The following is a 20,766-nucleotide window of genomic DNA, read 5'->3' on the forward strand; positions in this document are numbered from 1 at the left end:
GTGGGAAGAAATTAATTAGAATTATGGCACATTATGGGTGGAAGGAGCTGCCACTGTATGACTCTGAAAACCTTCATCGTGGCCCTGGCATCAACCTCTGAAGATATACAATATCGCCTCTGTGTGAGGTGTTTTTCATTTTTGGTTGGAATTTTCACTTGTAAGAGGGCCAATTTCACTAGGATTTGGCCAGAATATTTTAGATCTTGAATTTGTGGGTCCAAACTCATTTGTGCTTTTTCTAAATAGAATAGTTAGGTTGAATCTGTGGATTAACAGTCAACATTGTGCCAAGCAAAATATTTTCTTCTTTGAGGCAAGTAATGAGTTCCAATATTCTTCCTGAGCCTTTCACACATAAGGAAACAGGTCACATCAGTAAAACTGCCTGGGGGGAAATTATATGATAGCATTTGTAAAGCTAACATTCTAGGAGAGGGAACCATACAAATACAGAAAATTATTAATTGCTATTTTGTGCCCTTAGATGACTTGACGTTTTGTGTGTTAGTCTCTAAGTGAAGTTCACAGTGATCACATTATGTGTGAGGGTGCAAGGCACTGGCCAAGGGGTAGGTAGCTGTTGGCTCTGATTTCTGTTCTGATGGGCCTTGGTGGAAGCAACCAGTTAGGTGAATAGAGGCAGGCAAACACCTTTTACATGATGTGAAATTGGTAATGATTTGGTGTTTATGATTATGGGTCTGAGAAGAGTCACTGGAGAAGAGACAAAAGACCAGATAACTCTACCACTTCTCAGCTCTAGTAACTTTATTTTATTTTATTTTAATTTAAAAAAAATTTTTTTTTTGCGTTACGCGGGCCTCTCACTACTGTGGCCTCTCCCATTGCGGAGCACAGGCTCCAGACGCGCAGGCTCCGGACGCGCAGGCTCCGGACGCGCAGGCTCAGTGGCCATGGCCCACGGGCCCAGCCGCTCCGCGGCATGTGGGATCCTCCCGGACCGGGGCACGAACCCGCGTCCCCTGCATCGGCAGGCGGACTCTCAACCACTGCGCCACCAGGGAAGCCCAGCTCTAGTAACTTTAGGCGGGTTACTTGTCTCACCTGAACCTCCATTTCCTCATCTGTAAAATGGAAATATAATCTTTTTCAACAAGTTATTAGGGGAACTTCCCTTGTGGTCCGGTGGCTAAGAATCCATGCTCCCAATGCAGGGGGCCTGGGTTCAATCCCTGGTCAGGGAACTAGATCCCACATGCCGCAACTAAGAGTTCACATGCTGCAACTAAAAGATCCCGCACATGGCAACGAAGATACTGCGTGCTACAACTAAGACCCGGCGCAGCCAAATAAATAAATAAATATTAAAAACGAAAACAAAAACAAGTTATTATGACCATTATGAAGAACAGTATAGAGGTTCCTTAAAAAACAAAAAATAGAACTACCATATGATCCAGCAATCCCACTCCTGGGCATATATCCTGAGAAAACCATAATTCAAAAAGATACAGGCACCCCAGTGTTCACTGCAGCACTATTTACAATAGCCAAGACATGGAAGCAACCTAAATGTCTATCAACAGATGAATGGATAAAGAAGATGTGGTACATATATACAATGGAATTTTACTCAGCCATAAAAAAAATGAAATAATGCCATTTGCAGCAACATGGATGGATCTAGAGATTATCATACTAAGTGAAGTAAGTCAGACAGAGAAAGACAAATATCATATGATATCACTTATATGTGGAATCTAATAAAAAATGATACAAATGGACTTATTTACAAAACAGAAACCGACTCACAGATCTCGAAATCAAACTTATGGTTACCAAAGGGGAAACATGGGGGAAGTGATAAATTAGGAGATTGGGATTAACATATACACACTACTGTATGTAAAATAGATAACTAATAAGGACCCACTGTATAGCACAGGGAACTCAATATTCTGTAATAACCTATATGGGAAAAGAATCTGAAAGAGAATGGAGGTGTATATATATATATATCTGATTCATTTTGTTGTACACCTGAAACTAGCACAACATTGTAAGTCAACTATACTCCAATAAAAATTATTTAAAGAAACCCAAGTTGGGGCTTCCCTGGTGGTGCAGTGGTTGAGAGTCCGCCTGCCGATGCAGGGGACACGGGTTCGTGCCCCGGTCCAGGAAGATCCCACATGCTGCGGAGCGGCTGGGCCCGTGGGCCATGGCCACTGAGCCTGCGCGTCCGGAGCCTGTGCTCCGCAATGGGAGAGGCCACAACAGTGAGAGGCCCGCATACCGAAAAAACAAACAAACAAAACCCCAAGTTATTATGAAATCTAAATAAGATAGTATATGTAAAGTTGATTTATGTGGAAAAATACTTTATAAATGTTAAGGTATGTTATTATTGTCATTATGATTATTATTACTATTAAGCTTTATCATGCAAAGACTTACAGACTGACGAGTAAACTGTCATAGCTTAGTAGAGATCTGTGGCTTGGGGTCTCAAAATAACAACAAAAACATAAATGTTGGTACTAGTCTCCATTTTACAAAAACAAACATAAATATCTACCCCTATTTTACACACAGACAGACAGACACACATACAGCAGTTTGTTTAATTGGTGCCCTTGGTAATGATGGGGTAGATTTTTTTGACCTTTTTAGTTCTTGCTCCCCACTTGTCAAGTAGTCAAGGCAGGATTCCTTCCAGATTCCAGAATCATAACTTCTGAGAATTGGTAGATACACCAGAAATTTGACTGTACATCCAACCTTCATATTTTACAGATGACAAAATTGGGACCTGCTCTGCCTCTAATTGTCCCTGATTCAAATAAATAATTAATGGCAGAATTAGGATGACAAAGCACAGTCCCAGGCTCTTACCACTGTCACAAGTAAGTGTGACATAGGACCAAACGACGTGGAGCAGCCTGGGTCTGACATTAAATCTTCAAGTGATCCCATTACATCGAGATACAGTCTTTTGTCTGTAAATAACTGAGGTTTTTGAGTAACTGGCTGAGCCTGATGGAGGTCAGAGAGGGATTGTTCTGATATCATAAATCGTATTATCTGTAAGGATACTGTTTAGAAAACATTACCATGGTATAATTCTTGTTAATTGCTTAGGATGAGAAATTATACCCACCATTTATTAATCATGCATTATGTGCCAGGTATTCACCTTAAGATAACTTAATCCTTCCACCAGTCTGGAGAGTTGGTATTAATCTCCCATTTTACAGATGAAATCAAAGCTCAGAGAGGCTAGGGAACTTACTCAAGGGCACAGAGCTGGTAAATGTCAGAGCCAGGATTGTAAGCCAGGTCTGTAAGGCACTGAAGCCCAGACTCTTTCCACCACTTAGTGTGTATGGATAACTCAGAGACAAAGACTGATTGTCTCATTGATGGCCACATCTTTAGTTGCTAGCCAATTTGAAAACAAAACTTCTGCACAAGGATTAGTTGTCCTAACCCAGAGTTGCTAGCTTAACACAATTCACACTGTTAAGATTCTCTACTTCAAACAAGTGCTCGGAATCTTCCTTGTTACAGTGAATTCACAGTGTTGTGACCCCAGCTCTCCAAATCTTTCCAAACACGTCAGGTTCCTTCCTTGAATGTGAAGGGAAGGAAAAGAATCACTGTACATAGTCAAATATGGAAACTTTGGTTTGAATAAATGTAAGAGGTAGAGATCTGGGCAAACACTCAAGTTAAATAGGATTTGGTTACTGCTCAGGGTTAAGGCATAACAATAAATACTTTTCGGATAACTAACTGAAAGACAGATGTGTCCCCTCTTTTTCTTGGGAACCGTATGCATACTTGAACATCCAGCAAAGGATCCTGGAGAGGAAGGTGAGAAGATTTTTACTATTCTACAATTGGGCTAAAATAATCTTACATGTAGAAATACACATTATGCTTTCCTTTGGAAAACCTCATTCTACGCACAGGGCATATGGACTGTGAAGAGGGTGGGCAGATGACTAAGTTGGGGTCAGAACATCTCTGAGTCCTGGCTCTGTAACTTCCTGACTATGCAGCCTTTGGCAAGGCGCATAATCACTCCAAATTTCACTTTCCTAATGGGCAACGTGGGACTAACAAAGGCTGCCCCTGGGTACTGCACAGGGATGGTACGAGAACCAAATGACAGAAAGACCATAAAGCACTAGGGAGATGTAGGGAGTTACTATTAGCTGCAGAACTTCCTTGCTTTGTGTGTGACTTGCTGTGATAGGCTGGTGGGTGGGGAGATGGTGGTGGGAAGTGTGGTGCTGAGGAGGATACTGGTAGTGTTTGCATTTAAACCACAGCTGCCGGCAGAAAGCCAGGGCCAAGCCTGATAGCCTAGCCGCACCTGAGACTTGTTTTCTCTCTTCACGCTCATTCACCGCCTTGCCCGTGAACAGGGGAATATTAGGCCCTTCACCTCCTACAGCCACAGGGAGGAGGGAAGCCAGCACTGAGCGACAGAGAGGTTGGGCTCCTAACAGTAACTGCTACCTACTGAGTGCTTACCGTGTGTCAGGCATGATGCCAAGTATTTGACCTATATGATCTTATTTATTTCTCATGTCAGAAAATGAGATAGGTATGATTATTATCCCCATTTTACAAATGAGGAAACTGAGAGTCAGAGAAGATAAATAACTTGCCCAAGATTATAAGTAGACAGCAGTCTTCACCAAGAGTCAAACCCAGGTAGTCTGATTCTAAAACGTACATCCCCAAACACTAAGCTATACTGTCTCAGGAGCCCGAGTGGTCTCTGTCTTATGTGCCTCACACCTTTAGCTCCCTGCCATCAAACACAGCACCACTGGTGGGATCCTGTTTCTGAAGAAAGCAAATGCAGAGAAGGGGGTTGGGTGCTAATGATGATCTAGAAACTCCACTTCCTACTCACCACATAGACCTGCCTCAGTGCCGTAATGGCCTGTCCTGTGAAGGTGACCAAGCATTTATCTGGTAACCTGTGTCTTTTTGCTCTTGGAGATTCCAGCTAATAAATGTCATAAAGTTGTCTAACTCTAGTTTTAGGCCACAGCAGGATTAGAGTTGTAATTAAGGCAGGGTTTGGTGTGGTGGTCATAGCCAAGGAACATCTGTAAGCTGGGGATGGGGAACAGTGGCAGCAACTGGTAGCACACCAACTCCCATCTCCATGGACCAAGGGAATCACCATCTATAGGAAATATTTCCTGAGCATTGCTGGGATGCCACCCACTAAGCCAGGTGCCGGGTATCTACACACAATAAGGTACTTAGACATAAGAGAAAGCAGTAGAAGGTAGGATATGGTGAAAACAGATCAGTAGCTCAGAAGGTAAGTGACTTCAAAAGAGGAGCAGACAATTTGGAGTAGAGCAGTCAGGATGACCTTTATGAAGGAGGGAGTGAATTGGACTTTGAAGGAGGGATGGAATTTGACTACGTGAAAAGGAGTGGGGATTGAAGGGAGAAATGTGAGAAAGGATAGCATTGTAGGAGAAGGTATAGTGCCAAGGTAGGTTCAAGAAAAGTGGGAATGAGCGCTAGTGTGTAAGGATGCTTTCAGCTAGTTGAAACAGAAATGGCTTCTACACACATAGTCCAGAGGTTGGGTGAGCTTCTGGATGGCTTGATCCAGCAGCTAAACAGTGCCAGGTTTTCATGTCTCTGCTTTACAGTTCCTAGAGTCACCTCCAACAGTCAGGCAATATATTCCCTGCTCACATCCAACAAAAGAGAGATTGATTTATCTTTCCCAGAAATCTCCAACTAACCTCTCTTTGTATTTCATGGGCTCAAACTGGCTCTAGGCCTGTCTGTTTGCAAACCCGTCATTGAAGGAAATGGAATATTATGATTGGCTTACACCAGTGGATCTCAGACTTTAGTCTGCATTGGAATCACCTGGAGGGCTCGTACAAACACATATTGCCACCTTGTTCTACCTAAGAGTTTCTGATTCAGTAGGTTTCGGGTTGGAATTTACATTTCTAACAAGTTACCATGTGATGCTAGTACTGCTGGTCTGGGACCTCACTTCGAGGACCACTATCTTAGAATAATCATTTGGGGGTGGAATGGAGGTTGGGGCCTCAATCACAATGTCTCCTACGGATAAGGCCACCAAATGTCCTGGTTTGCCTGGCACAGCTCCTCTTTATGTCTGTTAAGCCAGTGTAATTATGTCCCCTTTACTCTCAAAAGTGCCCTGGTCACTTTCACATATAAATTACATGATTACCTGACTATAAGGTGCTTTAGTTGAAGACAGAGATCCTTCTCTACAAGTGAGCACGGGCTAGGATTCATCAATAAAATATGTCTTCCAGTTGGGAGATCTCTTCTTTGTCCTGTGTCCAAGGATCTAAAAGAGAGAAGAAATGGCCATCAGTATCAACCATATTTTACACTGTTGGATCCTGACTGATGTGTGTTAGGAGCATTGCTCTTAATTTATATGGAAAGTGTTCTCTACTCATTGTAAATACAGCTTTTGATATCCTTTTTGCTTAACGTTCTTAACAGTATAATTCATTTTACTGAACAGTAAGGCATCAATTGCAAATAACTCATTTTATGTCTTACAGTCATCGACTTACAATTTTTATGAAAATATGAAACATATTTTATATCAAGCTAAAATATCATATTTTAAAAACTTTGACCATAATGCAGCTCACAGTAAAAGAGAATTCAGAATTAATAAACAGTGTTGGTTGCCAAGTATTTCTGCTTCATCCAGAACTAAACGTTTTTGTTGAAAATTTACTACATCTGGCATAGTAGGAGGCCATGTAATTTCTGGAAGAAAAGCAGTGAAAGAATATTCCTGTTTCTCTTTCTTAACCTAGTAGCTTTTTCTTAGCTTTTCCTACCTAAAGGTTGCCAAAGCCTAGATTTGACATGATCTTACATATTAGATACCTCCAACCTTATTCATATAATCTGGTTTAACCTCTTGAGTTTCTTAAGAAACTGATAACAAGCAGTGTTGGGGATGCAGATTAAGTGTTTACTTCAACCACTTCCAACCCCACACAAAATCACAAACTCAAGCAAAATCCAGATGATAGTCACAGACATCTCATTGCTCTTGGCAAAACCAAGAATTGTGAAATTTTACTTAATCCAAGATTGTTTGAATTTTGTTGTTCTAAGCCTTTTGCTAGTTTCTTCTTATGCCAAAATAGCCACATATGGTTTCAGTCCTTTGAGAGAAGGACAATTTGGGCTGAACCTAGTAGAATAGCAACGTTTTAAAAGTTTAAACATGGTAGAATTTTTGAGTTGGAGAGAGCCTAGTAGTCTTCTGCTCTAAACTGCCGTTCATTGTAGTAATCTCCCCTCCAACACCAGTGAGAAAAGGTTCTTTAAACTGAGTTACTGTTGCCAGTGATAGAAAGGCAACAGCCTCAAAGGGTGAGCAATTGGTTTCATTGTTGAACAGTTTTCACCAGAAACATTTCTTACAGTGAGTTACAACGTGTCTCCCAAAATGTTTACTTTAGAGGACTATAGACTATGCTATGGACTAAACTGTATCTTCCCCAAGTTTGCATGTTCAACCCCTAACCCCCAATGTGACTGTACTTGGAGATAGAGATTTTAGGAAGTAATTAAGATTAAATGAGATGATAAGCGTAGCATCCTAATCTGATAGGATTGGTGGTATCATCAGAAGATAAGGAGAAAAAGATCTTTCTCTCTCTCCATTTCATGCACCAAGGAAAGGCCATGTGGGGACTCAGTGAGAAGACAGCCATCTGCAAGCCAGGAAGAGAGCTCTCACCTGAAGCTGAATAGACTGGCACCTTGATCTTGAACTTCTAGCCTCCAGAACTGTGAGAAATAAATTTCTGCATTTAAGCCACTCAGTCTACAGTATTTTGTTATAGCAATCTGAGCTGACGAAGACAGACTGTATGGACTGCCTTTTCAATACCAGAGGTCTCAGCTATCATGCCCATCCTAACACAGTCTTTAAAATGAAAATTCACAGTGACTTCCATTTTCTTTATCTGATTGCAGTCCAGCCTGCCCCTTTTGAGATCACTCCAGCTTGGATCTGTCTCATCAAAATAATGTTGTCTAGAACTGAAAATATAATATTCTAAATTCATTCTGACCAATGCAGAATACATTAAAACATTATTTTCTATAAGTTAGATTCCATGTCTTCTTGTGGGCCGTACAATATACCATTGGTTTGGGGTTTTCAGGAACACATTATATACAGGTTAAATTTGTGGTCACCTAAAATCTGCATATTTTAAATAATGAGCTTCTTTCTGGGCCCTGTAATCCAGTAGCCTCTTGGATTACCAAGTATTAGACCATACGGAAAAAAAGGTAGAAGTTTAAAGAAAACTGATACAGTTGACCCTTGAACAACATAGGTTTAAACATATACACTTTTTTCCCCCAATAAATAGCACTACATGATCTGCAGTTGATTGAATCTGCAGATGTGGAACCTTGGATGTGGAAGGCTAACTGTAAAGTTAAACTCAGACATTCAAGTGCATGGTGGGTCGGCATCCCTAACCCCCTCATTTTTCAAGGGTCAAATGTATTTCACCATATAGCTGTGAACTCCAAGAGCCAGGTGGTTTACATAATATATATCAGTTATATACTATGTTGGAAGAGGTTAAATGCTATGGAAAACAAGAAAAAGTACAGCAGAGTAGGAGGTTTGGGGATTACATTCCTCTGGCCAGAGCATAGCAAGAAGCACTAGATCTCATTAACATGATTGTCACTTTTTCTGTTTCTGTTGCCTCAAACTCAGCTGTGAGTAAATTGATTAATTTGGAAATTTATTACGTATTTCACATATTTAATATCTCTAATGCAGGGTTGTTGTAGACTATGCTAATTAATTCAGTTTAGGAAATAGTCACTGAGTTATTCATTTAGAATAACACATTGTGATTTTATTTATTAGTGGTATATCTGATTTTGAAAGTGCCTTCATTTAATCAATTGATTCATCACCCACCATTCAGTCAACAAATATTTGTGGACTGCTTGTTAGGCAGAAGGTTGAATTATAGGTACATGTATTAAAGTTATAGTTACAGAATTACAAACTCTAGAATTCCTGGGTGTTTGTAATGGTGGATAGGTGCCTAGAAATATGAAGTTAAAAATGGCAGTATATATATATATATATATATATATTTGGCTACATTGGGTCTTCGTTGCTCTGCACAGGCTTTCTCTAGTTGCGACAAGCGGGAGCTACTCTTTGTTGCAGTGCACGGGCTTCTCATTGTGGTGGCTTCTCTTGTTGCGGAGCATGGGCTCTAGGCGCACAGGCTTCAGTAGTTGCAGCACGTGGGCTCTGTAGGTGCAGCACATGGGCCCTAGAGTGCACGGTCTTCAGTAGTTGTGGTGTGCAGGCTCTAGAGCACAGGCTCAGTAGTTGTGGCACATGGGCTTAGTTGCTCCACGGCATGTGGGATCTTCCCAGACCAGGCATCGAACCTCCCCTGCACTGGCAGGCAGATTCTTAACCACTGAGAAAATGGCAGTATATTCTAATCCAAAGAATATAGCTGAGGTATAAGCATTTTTCTGTTTTTGCTTTTACCAATAGGTAGGAACATGTTAGTTGGTCTCACAATACCTCCCTGGTAGATAGATTAGCATGTTTTCCTCATTGTATGTGTGGGGAAACTTGAAACTACAGGAAGATAGGTGTCTTACCCTTAGTCACTCAGGGAGTGTTAATATTGCAGTGGAAACCATAGATTTCAGGGTCATCGTCTAGCAACATCTGATCTTCAGCCGATTAGTATAAGAGTTCATGCAGCTTTGGCTCCAAGTCTCTGGGAGCCAGGGAGCCTTCACTGTAACATCACCCAGACCTCCCCTGTTTCTGGAGTCCACATCTTCGGTGTCAAAAGGCCTCAGGTATCAGAAGTTCTCAGGGTGCTCCAGGCTGTCTGTCTTTGCCAATGGGGTTCAGCCCTCCCTCTGGTCCAGGTATCAGTAGGTGAAAGTAGGGGCAGGAGAAAAGGCCAAAGAAGGAACCAATCATATTTATTCCAGCTCCTTTATCTTACTGCTGCTCCCAACTTGTTACTTATCCTTCTCCTAATCAATTACAGAAAAAAAAGGAAAATGATAATCACAAAAGAATCTAGATAAGTGACCCTGACCACTTAGCTTCTGGGAATGTCATGTTGTTGGGCTACACCGGCAGACCTGCAAGCCTTGTAGTTGCCCAGCCCTGAGACAGAAGAAAGAGGCCGGAGACAGCGACAGAGACAGCAGTGATTTATTGAACAGATCTTACATGTCCGCAGCAAAAGGTCTTGCTGTCTGCTGTCCACTGTGTACGACAGACAGCAGCAGGACATGGCAACAACCTTCACTACTCGGGGAGAAGGAGGCTACCATTTATAGGGGAAATTGACCTCAGGTTGACTCAGTTACCAGGAAAACAAGCAGTTGGGCCATATCCTTCCCAGCCCCTCAGGTTAATGACCATCATGATGGCAGATGTTTCCCTTTAATAAACTAACAGGTAGAGCCATTCTGGCCTAAGGATTAGAACAGTCACTAGCTAAGGCAAGGGACAAGCACGTTCACGTGAGGAGGGTGTAGGTGAAGCAGGGACTGGTTGAGCAGGGGATGTACAAACAGCAAGAGAACTTCTTGAGTGGCCTGACCATACACATGTTCACCTCTTACCTTTTGCACATTGTTATCTGGTGATTTTCAACCTGGATACAAAATGGGCAGAAGGCATATTACCCTATTGAGATGTATTAAAAACACCTAGGGGAAGGGTGTTAAAGCGTGCATCTCTGCCTCTGACCCTCCCAAGAGGATCTCATACTAGCAAAGGTTCTCAACCCTGGCTGCACATTAAAATTACCTGGGGAATTAAAAACAAAATTCCCAGGCCTGGGACCCACCTCCAGGTGTTCTGAGTTCCTTGGTCTGAGGTACAATCCTGACCAATATTTTTTGAAAGCTCCAATGGGCTTTTTATGTGCAGCCAGGATCACTGCTCTGGTAATCCCCTGTGGCTGACAGGAGAGTGTCCTATCCTCAGTGTCCTACTTCCAGGTGTGTGAGTGTTGACGACAAAAGCTTGAGAACCATCAGTCCAGTGATTCTTTTTTTAATAAATTTATTTATTTTACTTATTTATTTTTGGCTGCGTTGGGTCTTTGTTGCTGCACGCAGGTTTTCTCTAGTTGGGGAGAGTGGGGCTACTCTTTGTTGTGGTGAGCAGGCTTCTCATTTCTGTGGCTTCTCTCATTGTGGAGCACGGTCTCTAGGTGTGCGGGCTTCAATAGTTGCGGCACGCGGGCTCAGTAGTTGTGGCGCATGGGCTTAGCTGCTCCGTGGCATGTGGGATCTTCCCAGACCAGGGATCGAACCCGTGTCCCCTGCATTGGCAGGTGGATTCTCAACGACTGCGCCACCAGGGAAGCCCCAGTCCAGTGATTCTTAGACTATGGTTCACACACTAGCAGCACTGGGATCACCTGGGAACTTATTGGAAATGTGCATTTTTGGGCCTAACTCCAAACCTACTAAATTGGAAACCCTCTGGGTGAGGTCCAGAAATCTATGTTTTAAAAAACACTCCAGGTGATTCTGTTGCATAGTAAAACTTGAGATCCACTGTCCTAACCTAATCTATGGTATTCTGAATTTGTAATTTGAATATTATTGAGTTAGGTACCTGTCCTTTCTGATAGAGAGAAGATTCTAGTTATAAATGTGAATATAGATAAGGCTTTGTTTGGATAAAGAACTTAAAGTGTGGCTATAGAAATCTTAGACACTAACTCTGAAGGACTCTGGGGTAAGGACAGAGGAGGTACATGTTTTTTGTTTTGAGATATTGGCTCTTTCCCAAGAAATCACACTGCGTAGGCAGACATCTCCTCCCCTTGAGCTAAATCTCTTTTTGTATTGACTATGAGTTTATATTTTAACCTACACAAGGTAGGCCCTTTCCTGTAATCAAACAATATTTTCAAAGACAATGAAGATCAGCAAACAAAGCCCTGCACTAGACAAAAGGACTGAAAATACTCAAAGCTACCCTCAGCCAAGACCTGTCCCTGGGAATCCATTGGGTCCTTGACTACAACAATAATGTTGATTTGGTAACGCTAGAGAGCTGTGGTCATCACAGTTGGGGCTGAAGAGTGATATCTTCTGATCCCTTTTGTCCCTCAGTGATCCCATTAGCTCTGAGAGAACCTCTAGATATGAATCTTTGGAGGTGAGAAGATGTGTGTTTTCATGCATGCTTCATATTATCATGTTTCCAGCTTTCGATCATATCAGTGAGGACTTGAGCAATGCCCTAAAGCAGGAAAACTGTGCTGTCATTAGAAAAGCCTTCCAGCTGACAAACTTTCATGCAGGGTCAGATTTCTTTCTCATGGAGGAATTTATTATATTATCAAAGACCTCAGATCATGTTGGATTAGACTGAACCAGGTCTAAGGGTTAGGCTGCTTTAGAGCTCACCTGCTTCAAATAGCTCTTAAATTCCTGAAGAATAGATCACGCTTACTGGGACTGAAGACACATTTAAAGTCAGAATGTAATGATTCACTCTGAGATTTCATATCAAGCCACAGGAACTAAAAATGCAAGTATATTTCCCAATGGGGAACATGGCCTGTAATCTTAATCCATTTAACTTCCTCAAATTACTGTATTACTCAAAACAGCCTATTTCTTCATTAAGCATAGATGAATTTCCTCTGTGGTAACTGTCACAATCTGACCCAATGGTACAGCCAGGCTCCCCCGGCCACCTGTGTGTTCTCCTTCAAGGAAGGACATCGAGCAAGCAGAATTGGTCTAGCTAAGACCATGTGCTTGGAATCAGATTACCCAAATTCAAATCTACCAACGTGGCTTGTTAGGGGTGGAAAGTGTACTTTCTACAGGACAGTTTCCCCACCTATAAAATGGGGAAATAACAGTACCAACCTGCTAGTATTAGCAATAGCACAGTGTCTGGTACACAGGGAGTGCTCAGTAAATATTACCTCTTATTTGAGTGGTTTACAGCATAATGGTTAAGAGCAGGATTTGAAGGCCAAACTGTTTGGTTCAAATCCTAGATCTGCCACTTACTAGCTGGATGACCTTGGATATGTTTCTATTTCCTTATTTATAAAATAGGAATAGAAGTAATGTTATTTCACAGGTTGCTGGAAGGATCAAATGAATTAATAAATGTAAAAGGTTTACAACAGTAATTAGCATATAGCAAACCTGGATTAAGTATTAGTCCTGTGATACAGGAATCATGACATAGAATTCTTTTCAGGATATAGTAGGGATGGGTCAAGATCAGGTAGAATCAGACTAATATTTCTCTCAACTTCCTTACCTAAGACTGGCTTATTTATCAGAGATGGAGGTGAAAGGGAGCCCAGAGGAAACTGGGACAACCTGCCAATACATTTGTTCCTCACATTTGTGGGGCATCAGACAGAGTGTTAATGAGGCCCGCCTACCATATTTTAAATGCTTAAAAGTTATAGATCAAGTCAATTATACCTCAGTAATAAATAAATAAATAAGTTCTGGGGATGTAGTGTATAGCATGGTGACTATAGTTAACAATACTGTATTATATTTTTGGAAGTTGTTAAGAGAGTCGATAGTAAAGTTCTTATCATAAGAAAAAAAATTGTAAGTATATGAGGTGATGGATATTAACTAAACTTATTGTGTTAATCATTTCACAATATATACATATATCAAATCATTAGGTTGTACACCTTAAACTTATACAATGTTATGTGTCAATTATATCACAATAAAAATGGAAAAAAGTTATAGATCAAGCTAAAAAGCTGTTAAATAAAACATTTTAAAAATCCTCCTATCTTGACAAATATTTCTTCATAACCGCCTGGAAGTTCAGGTTGGAATGTAGACTTCTCAGAGTTCCATGCCAGAAGTTGGAGGTCAAGATCAAGCCAGGGTCCAGCCCCTGGCCCTGAGCTTCTTCCTGAAGCCAGTCTCAATGTTCAAGGTGTACCCCCACCCCCGTGGCCTCCACTCCATACACAACTCAGTGGTAGAAGTGTGGTACCTGGCAATCTCTAGGGAAGTCCCAGGTGGATATTCTCTAAAGAGCCTGGGCTCTTTGGGCAGAAAATTCCAGAGGCTTGGGTACTAGGAACTCATTCTAGAGGGGGATGTTGTACACTAAATGTTTGTGTCCCCCCAGAATTTATATACTGAAGTCCTGACTCCCGGTATGGCTGTATTTGGAGATAAGGCCTCTGAGGAAGTAATCAAGGTTAAATGTAGTCATAAGGGTGGGGCCCTGATCCAAGAGGATTAGTGTTCTTATGAGAAGGTACACCAGTGAGCTTGCTTTCTCCCCCTCTCTCTTTGTGTGCACAAACTGAGGAAATGCCACATGGAGAAGGTGGTCATACAAGCCAGAAAGAGTCCTCATCAGAAATCATCCTTGCTGGCTGACTGATCTCAGACTTCTAGCCCCTATAATGTGAGAAAATAAATTTCTATTATTTAAGCCCCCAGTCTGTGGTATTTTGTTATGACAGTTGGAGCTGACTAATATAGGGAGTGTGAGGCAGGCTCCTGTTGGCACACCCCTTGGCCCTGAAGAGTCCCTGATCTGTGTGGAAGAAAGGCAAACCAGAGAAGAGCTCTCTAAAGAGTCTCTCTAAAGAGCAGGCCTCAGGGCAGGAACCTCTTTGAGCCCTAAGCATGGTCCTCCCCGAAGGTACTCAGGGAGAAGTGGAGAAACTATGACTTTCATTTGTACTTGGTCGAGGGAGAGAGACTCAGCATGGGAATTTAGGCCAAGAACTAAATGGACCTTGACAATTATGGTCATGGACTCTTCAGCTAGAAGTTACCTTAGGAGTCATTTGGTCTTAGTTTTACAGTTGGAGAAATTGAAATCTACAGACTTTCCACAGTTTGCATAGAACCTTGCAGAGACTTTGACTCTAAAATCTTAGGCATATACTCTTTTAATTATTAGCTTAAGTTTCCCAATTTTTGGATTAACTTTCAGAGGCCCACTGAATTTGCTAGGAGAAGAACTTTGGAGAATGCTTTAAGAATTCTTGCTTCGTTGTGGACCAGAGCTGCTCATGTCTGCTTGACCCAGAGTTAATGAGACGAAAGCCTTTGGTTAAAAAAACATACATAGCCTCCATGTAATTATTTGCATTTTTCTCTATACTAATTACCTTCAGGAAAAGTGCTTAATAATGTTTTTAGGGCAAGACTTTGGATATTTACAAACTGTTATTCACCCCATTAAGACAAACATATGACTAACAGCAAATATCGTCCTATGAGGTTCAAAGGAAATGTCTGTTTACATTAAAAGTCTATTGAGGTCACATGAAGGAAGCACTTTTGAAACTGGGCAGAGGTGGCCAAGCTGTAGCTTAGTAATGGAGCTCATATTCTCTCACATTCCTGAGGGCCTGTGGGGGTTGAGAGGGGGCCATTTGGGACTTCAGAGATCGAGGTCTAAAGAAATAGGGTCAGCATCCAGCACCCGTGGAGTTCAATGCAGCTTCTGTCCTTTCTTTGACGATAGGTAACCTGTTCCACCAATGACAATGAGAGCCTTTCCAGGCAGGGAGAAAAGTCTAATTATAATAATAATCTTCATTTATCTAGGGTATTTTCATTTCCAAATGACTCCTACACATTTGAAGGCATTTGAGCTGACTGGTCCTATACTTTTATTATTCCTTTTTGGGAAATGACAATATTAAGATTCAGAGAGACTAATAAAATGATTGGCCCATAGTCATGCAGCTGAGAAATTTAGAGCTGAGTTCATGTCTTCTGGCATCAACCTTGGTAGGGTGCTGTAAAAGTAAAACAGCCAGAGAGTATGGACATTTCTTATCCAGACCTTGGCTGTGCTTGTCAAAGGAAATTGTTTTAAGAAGGTAAGCTGATGTATTTTGTTTTCTCCTACTAATGCTATAAATTTGTGAGCATGCTTTGCTCACAGCTTGGGCAGTCCAGGTGGTTCCCAGGCCTCTCTCTTCTGTCTCCAGGAGGACAGAGTTGTGGCCCTTTTCTCTCTGAAGCTCTGCTTTTGACAAAAATGATCAATGGCCTCTGCTACTGCTCTTAGGTTTGAGTGGATAAGATTGGGGAATATCTCAGGATATGCAGTTTATCTCCTGAAAGGAGTAAAAGTCATTCACAATGTTCCAAATAATTCTGTTAAAACATAATCTAATGTTCACTGGCTTTTCCCTGATTACAAGAGAAAAAAAAAATCTTACAGATTTCTTTGTAGAAAATTTAGAAGGCACAGAAGAGTATTAAAAGGAAATCAAGTTCACCTGTAATTCTACTTCTGCGATAGCCACTGTGAACACCTTGATGTGTTTGCTCAAGTCTTTCTGTTCTGTATTAAAATACTTAGACCACTCTATATACATATTATGTTATATCTTGCTTTTTTCATATGGTAGTATATATTATTATATTTCCTCATGTCATTAAATATATTTTAAAATGCGTGTTTATTTTAGTAAATGCTTTCCTGTTGTTGAACACTTAGGTTTGTATCTATATTTTTCAGGTTTATAAATAATTCTATAATAAATATTCTTCATGTGAGTCTCCATTTTTATCTCTAACATCCTCAGAATTGAATCTTGGACATGAAGTTATTGGATCAAAGACTACAAATCCTTTTAAGAACCTTGATACTTAGATCAAATTGCTTTTCAAAGAGGCATTTCCAATTTATTCCAACACCTGCAGCACAGAAGAATGTTTGTTTCACCACTTCCTCTCAACACTAACTCTTGCCTCATAGCTTAGCACTGGGATCAGGCTCCTGAATCAAACTGTCTAAAATTGAATCTCGACTCGACCACATCCTAGCTCTGTGGACTGGGAAGAGTTGCTTAGCTGCTCTGTGTCTTGGTTTCTCTTCTATTAAGTGGGCATAGCAATACTGCCTACTTTGTAGATTAATTATGAAGTTTAAATGATGTATTACAAGTAAATACTCAGAAGAGTGCCTAACACACAGTAAATACTCAATAAATGCTTGTGTATTATCATTAATAAAATTCTCTTCCAATTTGATATGTGAAAAACTATCTTGTTGCATTAAATTTCATTCTTTGATTACTAGTGATGATAAACTTGTTTTATGCTTACTGGCCAATGTGTATGTTTGTGAGTTACTATTCATGTCCATTGACTACTCTCAATTGGGGTTGAAGTTTTCTTGTTATAGATTTGTTGGAGACTTTTCCATAGTAAGGATATTTACCTCGTGCATGTCACTATACAGCAAATATTTTTCACAGTTTGTGATTGGCTTTTAATCTCTGTTTATGATTTTTTTTTTGTTATATAAAAGCTTAAATTTCTATGTGGTCAAATTTGATGTTGTCTTTGACTTCTTTTTCTATTGCTTTTATGCTTAGAAATCCAACCCTTTGCCCATATTAGTTTGTAATGCGTAATTTATCATTTATAAATTGAATTTTTTATATTCTAAGGTCTGTTTTGAGTTTCACTAAAAGGTTCCATTTTTGCATCAATAAAACAGTGTTTTAAGTATTCTAGCTTCATAATATGTTTTAATACCTGATAGCTTTCGTCTTTCAAAAATTTCTTAGAAATTCTTGAATTCTTATTCTTTCAGTTTATGATTATTTTAATATCATGTTGTAAAGTTCCCATGCATGAAAAATCTTTTAAATTACACCCAGATTTAACTTATAAATTAAACCTGTTTTAGGAACATGGATTATTTCTTCATTTATAACAATTTTATTTTTAAAGTTTCACAGGTCTACAGTTTTTGTGGTTGTTTTCATGTAGGCCTATACATTTCTTGCTAGGATTATTTCTACAGTTTTTAAACATATTTTTGTATTATAAGTGGGCTGGTTTTTCCCACTATACTACCTAACTTATTGCTGGTATGGGACATTTACAGATTTCTGGATGTTTTGTATTTGACCACTCTGAGGAAGTTTCTTAGGAATTCCAAAGACTTACGGTTGAGTCAGTTGGATTTTCTTAGTACATAATCAGACCATCTGGAAATAACATTAATCTTTTTGAAATCATTGTATCTTTTTCTGTTTCATGGATATTGTCAATTGCTGAAAATGTGTGGAAAATGCAATGTCTAAAGCAAACTTTTCTTCCCTGTTCTCTCCACGCCTATGGCAAATTTGCTGAGAATGAGTTGGGGGTGGGGGAGAGGAGCAGGGATGGTGCTTGTCTGCTAATCTGAGAATAGGCAGAGAACGCCTTGGGGCTCCAGGTAGCACAGTTTCCGTAGCCTGAGGGCTGGCTCCTGATCTACTGTTGTCATCGATCTGCCACCTTCCTTGTTTCCTTTCCTTCTGCCTGAAGGTGAGGTGAGGATATGGCAGTAGCTGCACCCTCTGCACCCAGGAGCGAAGTTGCTGACACGCTTCTTGCTCTACTAGGAGCCTGTTCATCTTTGGCCAGAGATCAGACCTTGGATCAGCTGTAAGAGCCCTTAGTGCACCTGCCCTGATGCAATTCCTCCCTTCTCTCCATCTTCCCTGCTCCCACCTTCCTCTGAGCCACCAACTCTCAAACTGACTCCTGAAATAACTTTCTAAATGGTTCCCCTCCAATCCATTCTCCTCTCAGGGTCATATTTTTAATAATCAAAATCAGAATGCACTCCCTTGTTAAAAACCTTTCAGTCCCCATAGGACTTAGAATGAAATACAAACTCCTTAACATGGTCCCGTGTGATTAATCCCTTTCTATCTCCAATAGCATCTAGTACCACCTCTCTTTTCCTTGTTCTCTGGGTTCCTAGCACTCTGCCTTCTTTCTGACTCTAGAGCACACCAAAGGCATTTTCACCTCAGGTCCTTTGGACTTGCTACACCTTTCCCCTGGAACATTATTTTTCTCCAGCCCTTGGCATATGTTCACCTTCTTATGATTCAGGCCTCATATCCAATACCCAGGTCCCCACCCTTCCTGCTCTCAGAGCAACTTGTTTGTGTTCTTCAAGGCACTTATCACAATCTGTAATGATCTTGTTTATTTGTTCACTAACTTATCATGTGTTTGCCACCTGGATTGTAAACTTTATGGTGGCAGGAAATTTTGTTCTGATTACGTCTGAATCCCTGGAATTCAGAACCATGGCGTAGAAGGCACTTGAAAAACACTGCTTTAGCTTGAGTTATTCCTAGAAAATGGTGTCTGCTACCAGGGCTTGCGTGCATTTGGGGAAGTAATCTCATGTAAGGTTGGGGGTTGGGGGACTTCCCTGGTGGGGCAGTGGTTAAGAATCTGCCTGCCAATGCAGGGGACATGGGTTCGAGCCCTGGTCCCGGAAGATCTCACATGCCATGGAGCAACTAAGCCCCTGCGCCACAACTACTGAAGCCCACGTGCTTATAGCCTGTGTTCTGCAACAAGAGAAGCCACCGCAATGAGAAGCCCATGCACCACAACAAAGAGTAGCCCCTGCTCGCCGCAACTAGAGAAAGCCTGCGCACAGCAACGAAGACCCCACGCAGCCAAAAATAAATAAATAAATAAAATATTAAATTACTTAAAAAATAACTTATAAAAGAATAAAGATTGGGGGCTGGGGAAGTGGTCACTCAAAGATGGGGGATCGTGGTGACACGCACCTTCTGTGCGGCCTTCTAGAATGTGTCTCAGAACTGTCCATTCAAGGGACAGAGGAAGGGGGTATCTACCTACCAGATTCTGTTGCAGCTCTGGTCAAGGGCTCTCATTTCCATGGGCGCATGCAGGACCAGCTATAAAATTCATGAGGCCCAGTACAAAATGAATTTATAGATCCTTGTTCAAAAAGTAGTAAAAAATTCAAGATAATGATAGCAGAGCCTTAAACCAAGCCTGGGACCCTTCTGAGCACAGAGTCTGTGACACTGTACAAGTCTCATGGCCAAGCCCTCAGGTCCCAGGTGTACACCTGGGCGCTAAGCAGGTTCTGGGAAGGCATCCTCCTGGATGTCAGAGTATCAGAGAAGCCCCAGGGCAGAAGAGCTAGAGGGATGAGGGGCAGCTGAAGGAAGGTGCTGGCAGGTTACACCTGCAAGAAGCAGGTTTCCCAGAAGTGGCTGGAGGAAAGGGTGGGCTGAGAGGATGTCAGGCCGGGCCACTAGAGGTATCAGATACCCAAAAGAATAAATGAGTTTTGTGTTACTATTGCTCATTGAAATATACCTAAAATTCCAGTAAACCTAAATGATAAGTTTGAGAGTAATCATTCTTGTATTTTTGATGTTACTGAATACATCATTTTTGCTTCACCATTAAGTATGATCTTGGTATTGGTTTAAGTGAGATTATATTTATTATGTGAGAAAACACCCTATTCCTGATATTCTGTACAATTAATTATTAAAGTATTAAATAATAAAATAGTTTTGTTTTCTTCTGTTCTGGTTATCTACTGCTATGTCACAAAGGACCCCAAACTTTAGTGGCTGAAAATAACCACCTTTTTTATAGTTTATGACTGAGTGGGTCAGAAATTTGGGCAGGGCTAGGTGTTTCTCCTCCACCACATAGTGTCAACTGAGTCACTGAACATTCAGCTGTGGGGTAGGCTGGTCTGGAGGGCCCAGGATGGCTTTGCATACATGTCTGCTATCTCAGCAGGACTGGCTAGAAAGCTGAGCTCAGGGACAGTCAACCAGGGCTCCTACATGTGTCCTCTCCAACATGGTGGTCTTAGGGTAGTCAGATTTCTTACTACCCTTCTCAGGG

The 20,766-nt window shown here is 41.1% G+C and overlaps 1 long non-coding RNA gene across 1 annotated transcript in view; it reads right to left on the reverse strand.

Moving 5' to 3' along the window:
- Nucleotides 1–876: 876 nt before the first annotated feature.
- Nucleotides 877–20,766, reverse strand: part of LOC109549123 (uncharacterized) — a 60,272-nt gene continuing 40,382 nt past the window's right edge. Inside the window, exons 9-10 of the long non-coding RNA XR_004526127.2 lie at nt 6,221–6,343; nt 877–3,828 (exon numbers count right to left, since the gene is read on the reverse strand). This is a non-coding gene — a long non-coding RNA (uncharacterized lncRNA). The remainder of the gene's footprint in view (nt 3,829–6,220; nt 6,344–20,766) is intronic.

The sequence above is a fragment of the Tursiops truncatus genome, chromosome 3, assembly GCF_011762595.2.
Source record: "Tursiops truncatus isolate mTurTru1 chromosome 3, mTurTru1.mat.Y, whole genome shotgun sequence".
Lineage (NCBI taxonomy): Eukaryota > Metazoa > Chordata > Mammalia > Artiodactyla > Delphinidae > Tursiops > Tursiops truncatus.